This window comes from Danio rerio, chromosome 5 (genome assembly GCF_049306965.1).
Source record: "Danio rerio strain Tuebingen ecotype United States chromosome 5, GRCz12tu, whole genome shotgun sequence".
Taxonomy (NCBI): domain Eukaryota; kingdom Metazoa; phylum Chordata; class Actinopteri; order Cypriniformes; family Danionidae; genus Danio; species Danio rerio.
The window spans coordinates 6,913,297-6,930,500 of record NC_133180.1 but is presented as its reverse complement, the minus strand read 5'-3'; the positions used below and the strand labels follow the sequence as shown (position 1 = coordinate 6,930,500).

The 17,204-nt window shown below is 36.7% G+C and overlaps 1 protein-coding gene across 19 annotated transcripts in view; it reads left to right on the top strand.

Annotated features, from left to right (window-relative positions):
* The window catches only part of LOC101883723 (uncharacterized), a 303,912-nt gene that overhangs the window by 79,972 nt on the left and 206,736 nt on the right, over positions 1 to 17,204 (top strand). For 5 of the 19 annotated variants that reach the window (XM_073951896.1, XM_073951887.1, XM_073951893.1 and 2 more), the window contains one exon: positions 1,255 to 1,318. The exons of 11 other annotated variants lie outside the window; for them this stretch is intronic. The gene's annotated coding sequence lies outside the window, so the exon portion shown is untranslated. Of the gene's footprint in view, positions 1 to 1,211; positions 1,319 to 17,204 lie in introns of all 19 variants that reach the window. 3 more of the 19 variants (XM_073951897.1, XM_073951889.1, XM_073951894.1) reach the window with 1 other exon arrangement.

The window sequence follows — 17,204 nt, the reverse complement described above, 5'->3', positions numbered from 1 at the left end:
TGCAAAATATAGCTGTATACTATACTTTTTATTTAACAAAACATATACACAGTCATATGTCCTGGCTAAAGATCCCAGATCATCAGTTAACTACACATAAATGGAGAGTTATTCTCCCATTAAAGCAATGTTATTGTAAAAAAATAATAATTAAACCAAATTAATGCAAAAGAAAGCAGGTAAAAAACATACTGTGTGATAATGAACGGATGATCACACACGCATGGTTAATGATAGACCCATAAATGATCTTTTCAAAGAATGGTTAAAGCGAAAGCAACTGGCGCTGCTTACAATAATCAACTCTGGAACTCTTGAAAGCAGCAAGACTGTGGGTGCATGTTTCTCCGTTTTTGTTCAGTCTATTTGAAAGAGAATCGATCGCATCAGTTGTGTTTCTAGACACAGTTGCTTCACAAAAGTAAACTGGAGCGCGCACGCGTTATAAAAAGTCGCGCACATCACCTCAACTGGTAGCGCGAGTGATTATCCTCTCATTCGGTATTCACCTGCTTTGCTCGCGCGAAGTTGCGAACGCAATTATTTTTGTCAGTCCTGTTGCTTCTTGATCGACTGTGCATGCATATTGGACCATCCTTATTGTTGAACCCTGCTTTTAAGAATTATTATCTGGGAAAAAATTTTTCAACCAGCCAAAGTGGCTAGTGGGAGTGTCTGTCGGGTTGGCGGGTGTTAATGTAAAGCCCTGTACATAACTACATATCTATTTAGTAATTCCAGTTTATATCAAATAATAACCTACATGTTATGTTCTCAGTTATTTACAAACCCTGATTATTTAAAGCAACCTGGGGCCTGATTTACAGAGAGATTAAAAACTCAGAGTTTTCGTTTTCATAATAGCCGATCTGAGTTAGGTCAATTAACTTTGAGTAGACCAACTCAGAGTTAAGCGCGCACACCGCGACTATAAAAAGGCATTTTCAATAGAGCGCAGATATTACGAGTAACATAAAAAAACAATAAAACAAATAAGACCTTCTCCAGAAGAAAAAACATTATAGGAAATACTGTGGAAAAATTCCTCTCTCTGTTAAACATAATTTGGGAAATACTTAAAAAAAAGAAATTCACTTGAGGGCAAATGATTCTGACTTCCACCGTACATTTCTAAATGTTTTTTTTTATTGTAGTTTAGTACTGACCAGTAGTGAATTCAATGCTGATGCTCCTGCTCCTCTTGTCTTCAGACACGGCCTGCAGAATGACTGTTTATTTTGTGGTGCTTCTCAGATCAGACAGAGTATGAGATGCCACAGACGGGTCCACAATCACCTCCTGAAACAACACACATCAGGTACACTCTGAAGATCTGTTTAAAAAGGCATGGGCACACTTTATATTAGAGGGGTCGGGGTTCAACGCTAAGGATTTTTTATACAGGTCTGATCGGGCCATTGGTTGAGATTTTTACTTGCCTTGCCAAAATTTTCACTGGCCCCACCAAAAAAACTAAAAAGTTAATAGCTATTTCTTAGCCACATATTTTAAATAGTGGCAAAATTATGCCTGTGAATCTAGAATTTAAACATTTTAAATATGTTAACAAATGTATAACGAGCAAAATTCAAGATTTTATGCAAATGAAAGAGCAGTATGAAAAATGTGCTGGTATTATAATGCAATTCTAAATAATTTTTATAAAAATGGCTTGCCAAACTGACAACTGTTTTTTTTGTTGTTCTTTTTTTCAGTTTCTTAATTTTGTACCCATGTAATTGTCTGCTTCTAAGGCTTTAGAAACAGATGTTTTCTTTTAGCCTCATTGTTTAATTTTGTCGGCATGTTGCCATCTTTTCGCTTAACTGGTTGTTACCAGGTTACAAAAAAAAAAAAAACGTGCTCATCGTTACTGGCCGATAGGGGCCAGTAACAATCCTGTCTACTGTCCCGAGTGTCTTTCACGCTGGTCCCGGGCCCCCGGGCAGTCCTTATTGTTGAGCCCTGGGGGTTCATTTAAAGTGGACCTAATATGCCTGTTTTAATCAAGATGTACAACAAGTCCCTAAAGTGTGAAGTTTCAGCTCAAAACACCCGACAAATAATGTTTTAAAACTCTTTGAATCTGCCCCTTTTAGGCTTTGATCCTAATTGTGGCATTTTTGGTGACTGTTGCTTTAAATTTAAATGAGGTTGTGCTCTTTTCAAAAGAGGGCGGAGCAACATATGCCTTTGTGTCAGCATAGTGGCAGATTCAAAACAGGACTAATTTTCTATGCTAATGAGGGTGGTATTGTCACTAATGGACAGGGCAATTGATGACAAGTACAAAGGGAGAATGCCAAAGTGTTTTTATCAAGTGTGACTATAAAGAATTGAATTAATAATTTTTTTACCATTAGAAGCTGGCTATATTCAAACACTGTTGCCAAAAAAAAAAAAAAAAACTGTTTAAACCCATTATAAAAGTGACTTTTTTGCATAATAGGTCCCCTTTAAGTTTGTAGCTACTGTTCTACTATGTGTGTACTGTATGTGTGTGAGTATAATTTTTACTCTCAAAGATCTGGGGCCTGTTTCAGTAAGGAGGATCAACCAACTCTGAGTTTAAACTCGAACTCTGAGTTGATTTACCGAGAGATTTAAAAACTCAGAATTTTCGTTTTCATAATAGCGGATCTGAGTTGGGTCAATCAACTTTGAGTAGACCAACTCAGAGTTAAGCGCGCACACCGCGACTAGAAAAAGGCATTTTCAATGGAGCGAAGATATTACGAGTGACTATGGTAACATCTTATATAAAAGATCAGCATTTTTTTCTCCAGCTGTACTTGATGTGCTTAGGCAGAGTTATAACAAATATGAGCGTATATTTAAAAAAAAGCAACACCACTGCATCAGTGAAACAGAGACAGTTACCGTTGGAAAACAGCTGCTCAAGTTAATGCGTAATTTTATATTTTAAGTATTTAAATATTTAAGTATACAATTATAAGTATTGTTATGTGTGACGTTTATAACATTTTTACAATTGTTCTCACTTTTATACACGCTGATCAGTTTTGAAAGATTTAAAACTGCACTTGTGTGTCTGACTCTATTATCGATCAAGTGATAGATGACATTTACAATGTAAGCAGAACCAAACAATATTCAAAAGAATAATAATCCTATTAATCTAGTAACAGTACATGTCGAAGGACAGTGAATTGAAGCTAATTATTTATTAAAAAAGAACGAGTCATTTTTGTAGGTGACTTTGTTTGTGTGACTGAAATGTTGGCAATAGCTGTTTCCATCCAAATATATTAATAAAATTTATGTGCAAAACTGGAATAACGCATAAAAGACGTGCGAATAAAGCAGTGTTTCCATCCAACGAGTCAAAAAGAAAACAACATTATCACTTCCTGATTAACTGGCGCCAAATATCAACAGCAAAAACAGAATTTACTGCGGTAGAAGAAGCTGCGTCAATCTTTTCTTTATTTAATAAATGTACTTGCGCCTCAGAAGACATTGCTGAATGCGTGGTGGCGTTTGAAGCCATGAGACGCAGAGAACAGATGCTCTTAACACGCTTCAGACGCTCTGGAGGTCATTAATAATATACATTAATATTGAAATAGTTTGGGCGTTTTAGAATGACCAAAAAAACATTTCAGATGTGCTACAGTGTGCTCAGCCTGCTGGTTTGTCCATTTACACACATTTTTGATCATCATATGATCTCTTATAACAAACATTTTTTTGTCTGTCTCTTTCATCAGACAGATTAGATCCTGCTGCTGTGCAACCTACTTGCATGGAACCGCTATACCATTCAAGGTGTTTTAAACAATTTTATCTGACAGACTGGCATAAATAAGCAGAAATCTCCATTCCAACAACGAGTTTCTGAGTTTTTCTTACCCTTCCAATCGAGTTTGTTCCACCAAGGTAATGTGGGAACATGTTTAGTGCTGTTGCGAATACTTTGTAAACTCCTGTCCTGCTCATTCAAATCAATTGATTAAATTAATTAAATTTTAATTAACCGATGCAACCCGGAAAACGGTTTAATATAGGCTTTGAAACTAAATATTTTAGTTTAATTTTATTTAGACTAGATTATTATTTTATTTGACAATCCACTTCGTGATTTGAAGCATAGCGGATTTTTTTGAAGCACTTCACCTCAAATGTTATTCGTTCTTCTATTTTATCACGAAGATCAGTGACCAAGAAAAATAGTTAAACAAAGAGACAAACTATATCCGAAATTTGTTTTAAAAATATATTTTTATTCCGAGGAAAAACTATATTATAATATAACAAAAAATTTATTATTAATATATATAAAAAATTATATTTTTGTTTGAGTCCATCCACTATTTAAATGTGTGGGTGGACAATTTTCAGTCAGTGGAAAGTAAGGATTTAATTGATGCTTCACTAATTGTATTGTATAACAATCTTCTGTCATATATTTGCATATTTTTAATATGTCATAATTTTAAAGATTGCTTTTGCTTTTATTACAATACATACAACGAAATATTAAAATGAAAAAGCAAATTAATTATGTCTTAACGAATGCCCTTAAATAATGTAGCCTGTAATAATGTAGGGGGCTTCAGCATCAACGCTTGACAGAGGGTGTTTCTGAAGTTGGGGCTGACGCGATCATCATAGCAGTGTCAGCCAATGAAATTAGACAGCAATTGGCTACTGTCTAAGCTGGTATATTTGCATACAGGGATCTGGTTGGCCAACACAATCTCACGGCAATTCGTAACTTTTTCATTTAGTGGCTAATTCGTACGAATTCGTACGATCTAATTCGTACATTTTAGTACGATTTGCTCATCCCCCAATGACGATTGGGTTTAGGGGTGGGGTTAGGTGCCACGCCTCCTTTTTAAAATCGTACAATTTCTTACGACTGAACTTGTACGAATTCATACGAATTAGCCACTAAACTGCCAAAACGTAAAATACTTACGTTTTCTCGTGAGATCAGGCTGGGTTGGCTGACTTTTCCATTGGTGCTTGAAAAGTTGAGATAGTTCCAACTTTTGCAGCAAGCGATGCCGCTGAAGCAGCGTCAATGGATCCACAATTTAATTTGGCAATGCTTGATGTCACCTATTCAATGCAAATAGGAAGTATTGACTTTGACGCCCTGTGTTAATGGGCTGTAATGTTGCGATTCCTTTTCACAACACATAAAGTGATGGAGTGTTTCAGGTGTAATTTTATTTTCCCTAAAAAATACCTGAAATACTGATTCATCTGACCACAGTACACATTTCCACTGTGTGATGGTCCATCCTAGATGCCTCCGAGCCCAGTAAAGTCAATGACACTTCTGGACACTGTTAACATAAGGCTTCCGATTGGCACAGTACAGTTTTCACTGGCTTTTGTGGATGTAACTACACATTGTGGTTCTTGACAAAGGTTTGCCAAAGTAGTTCTGAGCCCATGTGATGATATCACTTATAGATGAATGAGGATTCTTGATACAGTGCCGCCTAAGGGATCGGAGATCACATTTGTTTAGCTCAGGCTTGCGCCCTTGTTCTTTACGCACTGAAATTCCTCCAGATTCTTTGAAACTTTTAATGATGTTCTGCACTGTTGAAAGTGAAATATCCAAATGTCTTCCTGTCTTTCGTTGAGAAACATTGTTTCTAAACATTTCAATAATTTTCCCATTTATTTGTTGGCAAACTGGCGATCATCTGCCCATCTTTGCTCCTAAAGGGCTAGACCTTTCTTGGATGCTGCTTTTGTACCATATCATAATTACAATCACCTGTTGACATCACCTGTTTCAAATCACATCATTTGTTTACCTGATTACTATCCCTAAATTGCTCCTATCTCGTCTTTTTTGGAAGGTGTTGCAGGTCTGAATGACAGGAAAGGATGAATATTTAAAAATAAAATGAAGTTGACCGAACAAAACATAAAATATTCTGTGTTTACATTGTCTACAATGAAATCCAAGTTAAAGTAGATTTGGAAATCACTAGTTTCTTTTTTTTTTATTTGTGTTTACCATACTGTCCCAAATTTTTCTGATTTGGGGTTATACATCATCCATCTTTAAATATTACCCATAGTTTTTTATACTTGCATTCATACGGATGTCATCCTCATGCTGCTATTGAACTCCTGGTTTGACCAAGTAATGTCAATAACGTTGAAACTAATCTTATACAATCTATATAAATAAAGAAGGACCTAAATTAGGAGGACAGATCCTTCCAGGCGTGCGTTCCCAAAAATAAATGTGCAATGTGTAGCTCGCTATTTCCCGAGACATGGGTCGATTGGGAGACAGCGGTGTCAAGAGTGTCTCGCTTCTTCCTTAATAAAGCTGTCCGGGAGCGTTTGGTTGTTGTTTTTTTTTACGTGGAAAGACAGCGACATATGCTGTCTCAACTCTCACTTACTTAGGGATGACATCAGATTCGAAAAAGGCCCGTATATGCCTGACAGTCAGTGACAGAACAGCTATTTTGGATGGGACTGGCTTTCTAAATGATGCCTGAATTAAAGTCATTAATGCAGGATGCCTGTCATTCTGTGGACCGATTGGGGTGGAATTGTGGTTTGGATAAGGACGAGAGCTTGGATTTGAAATGTGGGATATTATATGGATGTGGGCATCTTGTTAATTCATTTGTTCATACTAGCTTCATTTAATACAGGGTGGTCATGGGTCTTTAAACTACACATGAAATCAAAACAAACCATATTGATTTTGTTAGCTCACATTGCTAGTTTTGTGCTGAACAATTCGTCAGTGCATTTCATTAAGAAATAAATAATACTTTGCCATTGTAATCATAAATTGAAATCTGAAAGTGCCCTTTCTGTTTGTTTTCAGTTAAATTCTTAGATTATGTCTGTCTGACGTAGTGGGCGTGGCTAACATACTTAACCACGCCCCTCCAGCTGTCAGTATTGACAACAAACAGAAATGGTGGTGAGGAGGAGTCTGTCAGGGTGTAATAACTCTTCCCAAACCCTTTTCCCCGATCTTTCTAAAAAAAAAAAAATCCCTACCTTTCTACATCCAATCAGCTCGCAGTAGAAAAAAATAAGCCACGCCCACCGTTTTCTCAGTTTATATTGTTCTTCTAAGACAGGGCTTCTCAAAGTCTGGACTCCGCATCGTGAGAGTGTTCAATCCGGACCCAACTCCATTTCGTATTGCAAGACCTTGTGTAAAGGATTCAAATTGTGGATTTCCTTCATTGATAAATGCATACACCTTTTAAAGCAACTGTTCTGTAAATAAAGTTTTTTTTTTGTGTGTGTGTGTCTCTGATTTCATGACATCCAGTGGTCATACGAGACTTCACATGATTGATCGTGCTGAATGTTTTTTTTTTTATATAGAGAGTGTTTCTACAGGTGGTTTGTCAAACCCACTCACCTGTTACCTAAATACAATCCAATTAGGACCAGTTTTTTAGTTACTCATTTAATGCATCCACTAAATAACAAACCATTACTTTACAACTTGTATTGTACCTAATCCATCTAAGGGCCTACTCACACTGTGCCATCCGTACTGTGCCCAGGCCCGTTTCCCGGATCGTTTGAGAAGTGTGTGCGCTGAATCGGGCTCAAGCACGGTTCACTTGGCCGGCCCTGGCCCGGTTGGAAGAGGTGTGCCTGAGCGCGGTACACTTGGGCTTTGGCGCGGTACGCTTGTGTGTGAGTGCAAAACGCGCCAAAGCCCGAAACTGAAAGCGATACGTGACTTTTAAGGGGCTGTTTCATATGGATTTATTAATCATTCTTACTGTTCAGTGAACGCAAACTGCCGTAGTTTATTAAAGACGAGAACTCCTCACAACATGACAGCTGCGCACCTTCAGCAGACCTCCTCATTCCTGCAGCACAAGAGCTTTATGATTGTTTATGAGCGCCAAAAGTGGCGGATCTGTCCGGTGAAATATCTGACTGCGTCACCGCATCCCTAAGGACTGTTTGGCGAAATATTTGACTGCATGTCACTGCATAACAAACGACTGAAACAATATAACTAGAGAAATCTCCACTGTGCTACTGCGGTGAGAGTGTATGGCAAGCCGTTTTAGCATTTAAACCTTGTTCTGACTATCCATAAATATATTTAGAGTTATCTCTAATAATATTTTCACTAGTCATAATTATAATTCGACTAGTCAGATTGGAGATATCTGCAAATATATTATGACTGACTAGTCATATTCCTCCATTGACTTCCATTGAAAAATATTTGCAGATATCTCTAAATGAGTTTTGACTAGTCACAATTGTAATTAGAGATATCTCCAAATGAATTTTGACTAGTCAAAAATCCAATTCAAGATATCTACAACTGTAATTTGACTATTAGTAAATTAATTAGAGATATCTTCAAATATATTTGTAAATATCTCTAAATATGACGAATTAAAGATATCTCTAAATGTATTATGACTGGTAAAAGTTAGAGATATCTCTAATTACAATTGTTACTAGTCAAAATTCATTTGGAGATATCTCTTATTACAATTGTGACTAATCAAAACTCATTTAGAGATATCTGCAAATATTTTTCAATGGAAGTCAATGGAGGAATATGACTAGTCATAATATATTTGCAGATATCTCCAATCTGATTTCGTACTAGTACAATTGTAATTGCAGATATCTCTAATTGTCATTCTGAGTAGTGGAATTATAATTATGACTAGTCAAAATATAATTAGAGATATCTCTAAATATATTTATGGAGTCAGAACAAAGATTTAAATGCTAAAAAGGCTTGCCATAGAGAGCGCTTCACTGAACAGAGCAGCAGCGATGACGTAAGCGTGCCGAGGCCCGATATGGTGTGAGCGCGGGCCATCGGGGGAGACGGGAGGGGGGACAAGCGTGCTTTGGCCCAGTTCGAGGCAACTGTACCTAGTGTGAGTACGGCCTAAACGTTTGCATATCAAAAACTGAATAAGTATACCCTCGCCGGCCACTTTATTAGGTACAGCTTACTAGGGTTGTACCCCCTTCTGCCTTCTGAACTGCCCTAATTCTTTGTGGCATTGATTCAGTAAGGTACTGGAAATATTCCACAGAGATTTTGCTCCATATTGACAGGATAGCATCACGCAGTTGCTGCAGATTTGTCGGCTGCACATCCATAATGTGAATCTCCCGTTTCGTGCTGATGCCAAATTCTGACCCTACCATCCGAATGTCGCAGTAGAAATCAAGACTCGTCAGACTAGACAACATTTCTTTAATCTTTTATTGTCCAATTTTAGTGATCCTGTTTGAATTGTAGGCTCAGTTTCCTGTTCTTAGCTGACAGGAGTGGCACCCGGTGTGGTCTTCTGATGCTGTAGCCCATCTGCTTAAAGGTTGGACATGTTGTGGTTATTTGAGTTACTGTTGCCTTTCTATCAGCTGGAATCAGTCTGGCCATTCTCCTTTGATCTCTGGCATCAGCAAGGAATTAGTGCCTAGAGAACTGCCGCTCACTGGATTTTTTTCTCTTTTTCGGACCATTCTCTGTAAACCCTAGAGATGGTTGTGCGTGAAAATCACAGTAGATCAGCAGTTTCTGAAATACTAAGACCAGCCCGTCTGGCACCAACAACCATGCCACGTTCAAAGTCATTTAAATCACCTTTCTTCCCCATTCTGATGCTCGGTTTGAACTGCAGCAGATCGTCTTGATCATGTCTACATGCCTAAATGCACTGAGTTGCTGCTATATGATTGGTTGATTAAAACTGATCGTTAACGATCAGTTGCCTCGGTGTACCTAATAAATGAGTATGTTAACAGATTTACAGTACATTAACTAATTTTTATTTTCGGCTTAGTACCTTCATTAATTTTTATTAATTCACACTCATTCTACGGACAATTTAGCTTAGCCAATTCCCCTATATAGCATGTATTTGGACTGTGGAGGGAACCAGAGCACCCGGAGAAAACCCACACCAACATGAGGAGAACATACAAACTCCACACAGAGATGCCAACTGACTCAGCCAAAGCTTGAACCAGCGACCTTCTTGTTTAGAGGCGATTGTATTACCCACCGTGACGCCTATTTACATTACATAAGTAAATAAATAGATGGAATGACGGGCTCAAAAATGGTTGGGAGTCTGTTCATTTCTGCCCGTGCACATCTCGTGTGGGCCTACTATCAGTAAAAGCATGTTTAACAAAACCTCAAAGGGACTTTTTGTCCTATTATAATTGAAGAATAATAAACTGCAAACTTCAATCCCAGGTGACCGCCATCACACGATTACACCTGGCCTGTGAATTTAAAATCAAACACTTCTTCTCAAAACAGCCCCCCCTCAAAAAAAAACAACCAAGTGTTTCCTAATTAAATGTTCCGGTTATGCAAATGATTCATCCAATTTAGGGCTTCATTAAATAATTGACTTCTCTTCAGGGGAACAACTTCCAGACATGCAGGATAATTGAGGGCAGTTCCAGGAGAGCAAAGGGACAGCGAGTAATCCATTCTGCTCTTCATTTCAGCCGCTTTTATTACGTGCCTGCTTTTACCTGTAGTCGTTCTCATTTCTCATCTCTGAAAAAAAAACTATTAATACCATCGCATTTGCTTGCAATTTTGTCCTTACCTGACCTTGCGTTCGGCAACGGTTAATATCTCCAGGTGTGTAGCTGTCACAAAGCATGCAAATACATATTCAAATGAATTCATAACTTATTTACGCAGAGTGAGCACATTATAAATGCTAATACACCCACATAAAACACAGCCTCATTTTTTTTATTCATTTATTTCTTTTTTTTTCGGTGGTACTAAATAGTGGCGATGGAAATGTAAGGCTTACAGTGATTTATGTGTTGTAATGTGACTAAACGCAATGCATAACAGCGAGTATTATTTATCCGACATGCAAAAAGAACATTTCTCCATCCGCCGTCTGCGCCAGGATGAATCACGCATTTGAACTTGCATGAATACGCCACTGGCATTGAACTCCATGTAACATTTCAGCACTTGCTGAAGCAAAAACAGAGCTATATAAAGCGGAAAGCAGCAGCTAAAGAAGGTAACACCTATTTCACTCGGTTTAGAAGAGGCAGAAGAGTAGTTCTGGCTTTTATAGATAGATAGACTTTAAATCGTTGTTGTATGTGCTGCTTTCAAAACCTGCACGTTTTTAATCAATATAGAAAATTGCTGCATTTTTTGGAAGCTCAATATTTTTTAAATTGCTTTTGCACTCAAAAAAGGACGTTTGCTGTTTGTTTAAACTACCTATTTAAAATGAACTTAAACACAATTCTTGAGCTTTTTTTGGGACAACTTAATTGTTTATAGTTCAATCCACTTAAATTTGTAAGAAATAATAAGATGAATTAATCGTTCCAATACAAATCGATTGAGAGGAACCCAGCATCTTTTAACAGTGCAAGTCCTGTTGGGAAGATTATAGTTGTTTAGTTGGAGCAAGACTGCAATTTGTGTCTGGTTTGTTTCTTTTTGTGCAAGTAAAGAAACAGAACCAAATATAAATAAATCTCTGGTGCTGTTTGTCTTGCAACATTTTTTTGTATGAATGTGCTGGGGATTTAATGGTATTTATAATTCATTTATCATCTGTTATCCACTTTTTGAGCATAGACAAGGAAAAAATGATATTTCTAATTAGACTGTCATAATCACTTTTGAGTTATTTGGATCACAAGTCACGAGTTTTTAATCAATTTTAATGAAAAGCATCAATTTTAAATAAAAATAAACAATCAAAATTGTACTTTAATTCGAACAAAAATTCTATGGCATCTGATCTGGTTTCTTTCTGACACACTCCCAATTCTGAAACATATAGATATATATATATAATCTTTAAGCTATATTTTTTTCGATAGTCTACAAAACAAACCATTATTATAGAATAACTTGCCTAATTACCTTAATCTGCATAGTTAACCTTATTACCTAGTTAAGCCTTTAAATGTCACTTTAAGTGTCTCAAAAAATATCTAGTAAAATATTATTTACTATCATCATGGCAAAGATAAAACAAATCAGTTATTAGAAATGAGTTATTAAAACTATTATGATTAGAAATGCGTTAAACAAATCTTCTCTCCGTTAAACAGAAATTGGGGAAAAATAAACAGGGGCTAATAATTCAGGGGGGCTAATAATTCTGACTTCAACTGTATTATATATATATATATATATATATATATATATATATATATATATATATATATATATATATATATATATATATATATAGTTTTTTATGGCTTTTATCTGTACAAACACAATCCTAAAGTATTCATTATACAGACTTTATTTAAGCCCCACACTGTAAAAGATGGCCGTGATTCCAATGGTAAAAAACTGTAAAAATGCTACAGTACAAATCCGTAACCTGGTTAACAGTATGTTTCCTTAATATATACATATATACGGCGAATAACCGTAAATTGACTTTGCCAGAATTCCCTGTATGGCACATCACTTTTTAAGCTTTTTGTTGACATTAATATGGATCTTCTTAGTTGTTTCCCCATCAGTTATGTACATTAGAGATTTATGTTACATCTGATGTTGATAAACAATGTTTATTTCATGACTTTTATGCGTGTCACCATACTGGTGTTTAGTAGCTGTGTGAATGACACTGAGCACCTTCTATATGCTGATACTCTTTTCTGCTTGTGGGAAAAGTTAATTGTGATGAGCACTGGCTCATTATGTAACTTCATCACCACCTGCATGTGGGTGTGCTACCGTGTCCAACTGTGTAACAAAAGATGTGTAGATGTTGGTCATTCAAAATACAGACATATTACTTCTATAAATTATTAAAATACGTTAGTTTACCGTAAAAATGAGACATTACTGTTACGGTTTGTACTGTGTTTTTAAAGGGCCATGAAACCCCCTCGTTTCTGCTCTAAGCGTGTATTTATCATGCAATGTTTGATACCGCACGGCGAATGAGAGAAAAAAAAACCTCAGCATTTCCCGGAAACTTAGATGCACACGGCAGGTAGCGTCAGAAAGCCGCGTGTGTTATTCCGGTCACTAAATGCGGTTAAAAACCCTACACGAGGTTAAAGTTTGGTTGTGGTCCTAACATGTTAAGGTGCAATAGTTAACTTAGTTTGATACGAACAAACTGAATAAACAAAGAGCACTGGTCGCTCACTTACCAAATCTGTAGAGACAGGACAATCACCAGCAACTAGAGCTGCGTCTTTATTAAGAGGAGACTACAAGCGTATCCGATTTCAGCGTTTGCAGATGAGAACAGCTCTCAGGTAAACAATAATCCTCCTTAGACACGTAAGTTATTGTTGTCGAGGGTCGCGTACACTGTTAATCCGCACGTGTGTCTGAGCTCTCACAGAGAGAAAAAGAAAACAAAACTTAACGGCAGAAAACTATAAAAGCAACACTTCACGCTAGTTTTGCCAACACAACGTGGCGTCCATGTCGTGTAAACACAGAAATGAATATTAATGAAGTTGCACAATAGAGCGCGCTGATTGGTTTGAACCAAGCCTTACTCATGCATTAATGCATCACACTGTAAGACGTAATAAGACACACTCTGACACAGACGCCAAGTCTGCACGCTGGAATACAACGCTATTATGTCATGACCGTGACGCAGCTTCAAAAATTCGTTTCAAACAGGAAGTACGAATTTGCTTGAAATAACGCAAAAACAACCAATTTACACTTTTTAGTGAAATATAGGTGTCTTAATAGTGTTTTTAGCAGGGTGGGACACATACAACTTTCAACAGCTCAAAAAATGTGTTTTGGTGTTTCGTGACCCTTTAACGATAAAGTATTGGCAACCACAGCTGCCGGATTTTTTACCGTAAATTTTACAGATTTATTTTTTTACAGTGTAATTAATTTTACCATTGGCTGGTTATATTCACACACTGTTCCCGCACAAGTGTGTTTAAACACCTTAAAAAGTGAGTTTTGCATAATAGATCCCTTTTAAGGACAACATCATATTTACATTCACAGAATTATGTACAGTGTTCACATGAATTGCACTAAATACACATTTCAGAACAGACTCAGAGGAATTCAAGTGATTTATTTGTTCACTTTCACACAGTTAAACTATTTAAATTACGGGTGCAAATGTTGCTGAGATTAATTTCACCTGAAAAAAAAAAGAGAAAGCATTCAATTCGAGTTAATACGTTCATCTGATTGATGCTGCATCTGTTGTTCTTTTATTCTGTTCTGTCTGTTCAGAACAAGCCCCCCAATTATCAGGCCGTATTACTTTACAATTGCTCAGCTGTAGCAGCCCTGATTGATCTGTGGGCTACATGGAGATAACAGGTTAATAATGGAGCGTGTTTGGCCTTTTGTCTAGGGCTCCAGCGGTGGTTGAACCTGGAGAGCTGCATTAAGAGATTTCAAGAGGAACTCGTAGTTTAGCTGAGTGAGAGGCAATCAATGAGGGCTTGATTACCTACATAAAACTAGAAGTGTAGGGTGCTAGTAGCTATGTGATTTTTTTTTTGCTTTTCCTGTCAGCCTCTGTGCCTCCATTTGTCTTTTATACGAAATTAAATATGAAGGGGTTTGATTAAGACTTAAAGGGATATTCATTCATTTATTTTCTTTTGGTTTAAGGTGTTCCCAGCAGGCACACAATGTTATATGTAGGTATTTAGTTATATAAGCAAAATAAAAAGTCAGATTAACCTCAAATGAGGTCATAATAAGAGTGTCCATACAATGTCAGTATAACATCTGTAGATGTTGATCTTTGGTTTGTTTTAGGTTGTGGCATTAACTAACCAAACTAACCATGTGACGTCCATACAGCGTCAAAGTCTACCATCAGTAGAGGTTGATCTTAGGTTGGTTTAAATTTCTGGCATTAACTAACCAAAATCCAACATCATCATAACGTCATAATGTGACGTCCATACAACGTATAAGTCTAACATCTGTAGACATTGATCTTAGGTTGGTTTTAGGTTGTGGAATTAACTAACCAATCTAACCATGTGACGTCCATACAATGTCTAAGTCTAACATCAGTAGAAGTTGATCTTAGGTTGGTTTTAGGTTGTGGAATTAACCAACCAAAGTCCAACATCCTCTTAACGTCATAATGTGACGTCCATACAGCGTCAAAGTCTAACATCAGTAGACATTGATCTTTGGTTGGTTTTACGTTGTGGCATTAACTAACCATAATCGAACGTCATCCTAACGTCTTAATGTGACGTCCATACAACGTCTTAGTCTACCATCAGTTGACGTTGATCTTAGTTTTTATTTTTATTTCTGGCATTAACTAACCAAAATCTAATGTCATCTTAACGTCATAATGTGATGTCCATAAAACGTCTAAGCCTAACATCAGTAGAAGTTTATCTTAGGTTGGTTTTAGGTTGTGGAATTAACCAACCAAAGTCTAGTGTGATCTTAACCTCATAATGTGACGTCCATACAACGTCATAGTCTACCATCAGTAGACGTTGATCTCAGTTTTTTTTTAAATTTCTGGCATTAACTAACCAAAATCCAATGTCATCCTAACGTCATAATGTGACGTCCATACAACGTCTAAGCCTAACATCAATAGAAGTTGATCTTAGGTTGGTTTTAGGTTGTGAAATTAACCAACTAAATTCCAGCGTCATCTTAACATCATAATGTGACGTCCATACAACGTCATAGTCTACCAGCAGTAGATGTTGATCTTAGGTTTTTTTTTAATTTCTGGCATTAACTAACCAAATTCCAATGTCATCTTAACGTCATAATGTGACGTCCATACAACGTCGAAGTCTATCATCAGTAGAGGTTGATCTTAGGTTGGTTTTAGGTTGTGGGAATAACCAACCAAAGTCCAACATCCTTTTAACGTCATAATGTGACGTCCATACAGCGTCAAAGTCTAACATTAGTAGACATTGATCTTTGGTTGGTTTAAATTTGTGCCATTAACTAACCATCATCGAACGTCATCCTAACGTCATAATGTGACATCCATACAACGTCTAAGTGTAACATCAGTAGACATTGATCTTAGGTTGGTTTTAGGTTGTGGAATTAACCAACCAAAGTCCAGTGCATCTTAACGTCATAATGTGATGTCCATACAACGTCTAAGTGTAACATCAGTAGACATTGATCTTTGGTTGGTTTTAGGTTGTGGAATTAACCAACCAAAATCCAACGTCATCTTAACATCATAATGTGACGTCCATACAACGTCAAAGTTTAACATCAGTAGATGTTGGTCTTTGGTTGGTTTAAATTTGTGGCATTAACTAACCAAAATCCAACGTCATATTAACGTCATAATGTGACGTCCATACAATGTCAAAGTCTAACATCAGTAGACATTGATCTTTGGTTGGTTTTAGGTTGTGGATTTAACCAACCAAAGTCCAGCATTATCTTAACCTCATAATATGACGTCCATACAACGTCAATATGTAACATCGGTAGACATTGACCTTTGGTTGGTTTTAGGTTGTGGAATTAACCAACCAAAGTCCAACGTCATCTTAATGTCATAATGTGACGAAATGTGATACAATGTCAAAGTAATTCGACAGTCGTGACGAAATGTTGTGTGCAGTGGAAAGGCGGCTTATCACTTTCTGGTCATGGGATATTAAGCATGGATATACATATTGCGATCGTGATTTTCGAAAGTATTACATCACTTTGTAAACGTTTATTATTACCAATTAAGGAGTTTCCCTGTACAGTTTGAGCGCTTGGACCCTAAGCCACTTCGTGTGATGTCACACTTAACAAGCGGATTATTTTTCATTTAATCGAAAACATTTTTAAACATAATAGTTTTAATAGCTAATTTATATTAACTAATATTTATATTTTTACTAATATTTTACTAGTATTTAGCAATTTAAAGGCTTAACTAGCTACTAATGACAACTTATACCTGTTTACTTTAACTGCTTTTATTTCAGCCAAAGTAAAACAAATAGAATAATAAGACTTTCTCTAAGAAGATATAAGAAAATTATTAAGAAAATACTTAAAAAAAAAATTCTTGCATTATTAAACATCACTTGGGTACGGAACCCCGGAAGGGGCGTAGTGGGGGAGAAAAAAAATGGGTGGGTGAAAAAAAAATAATGGGTGAAAGAAAAAAAATGGGTGGGAGGAAAATATATATTTCTAAGTTTTTTGCGTTCTCTCGCAAAGTTTTGCGTTCCCTCGCAAA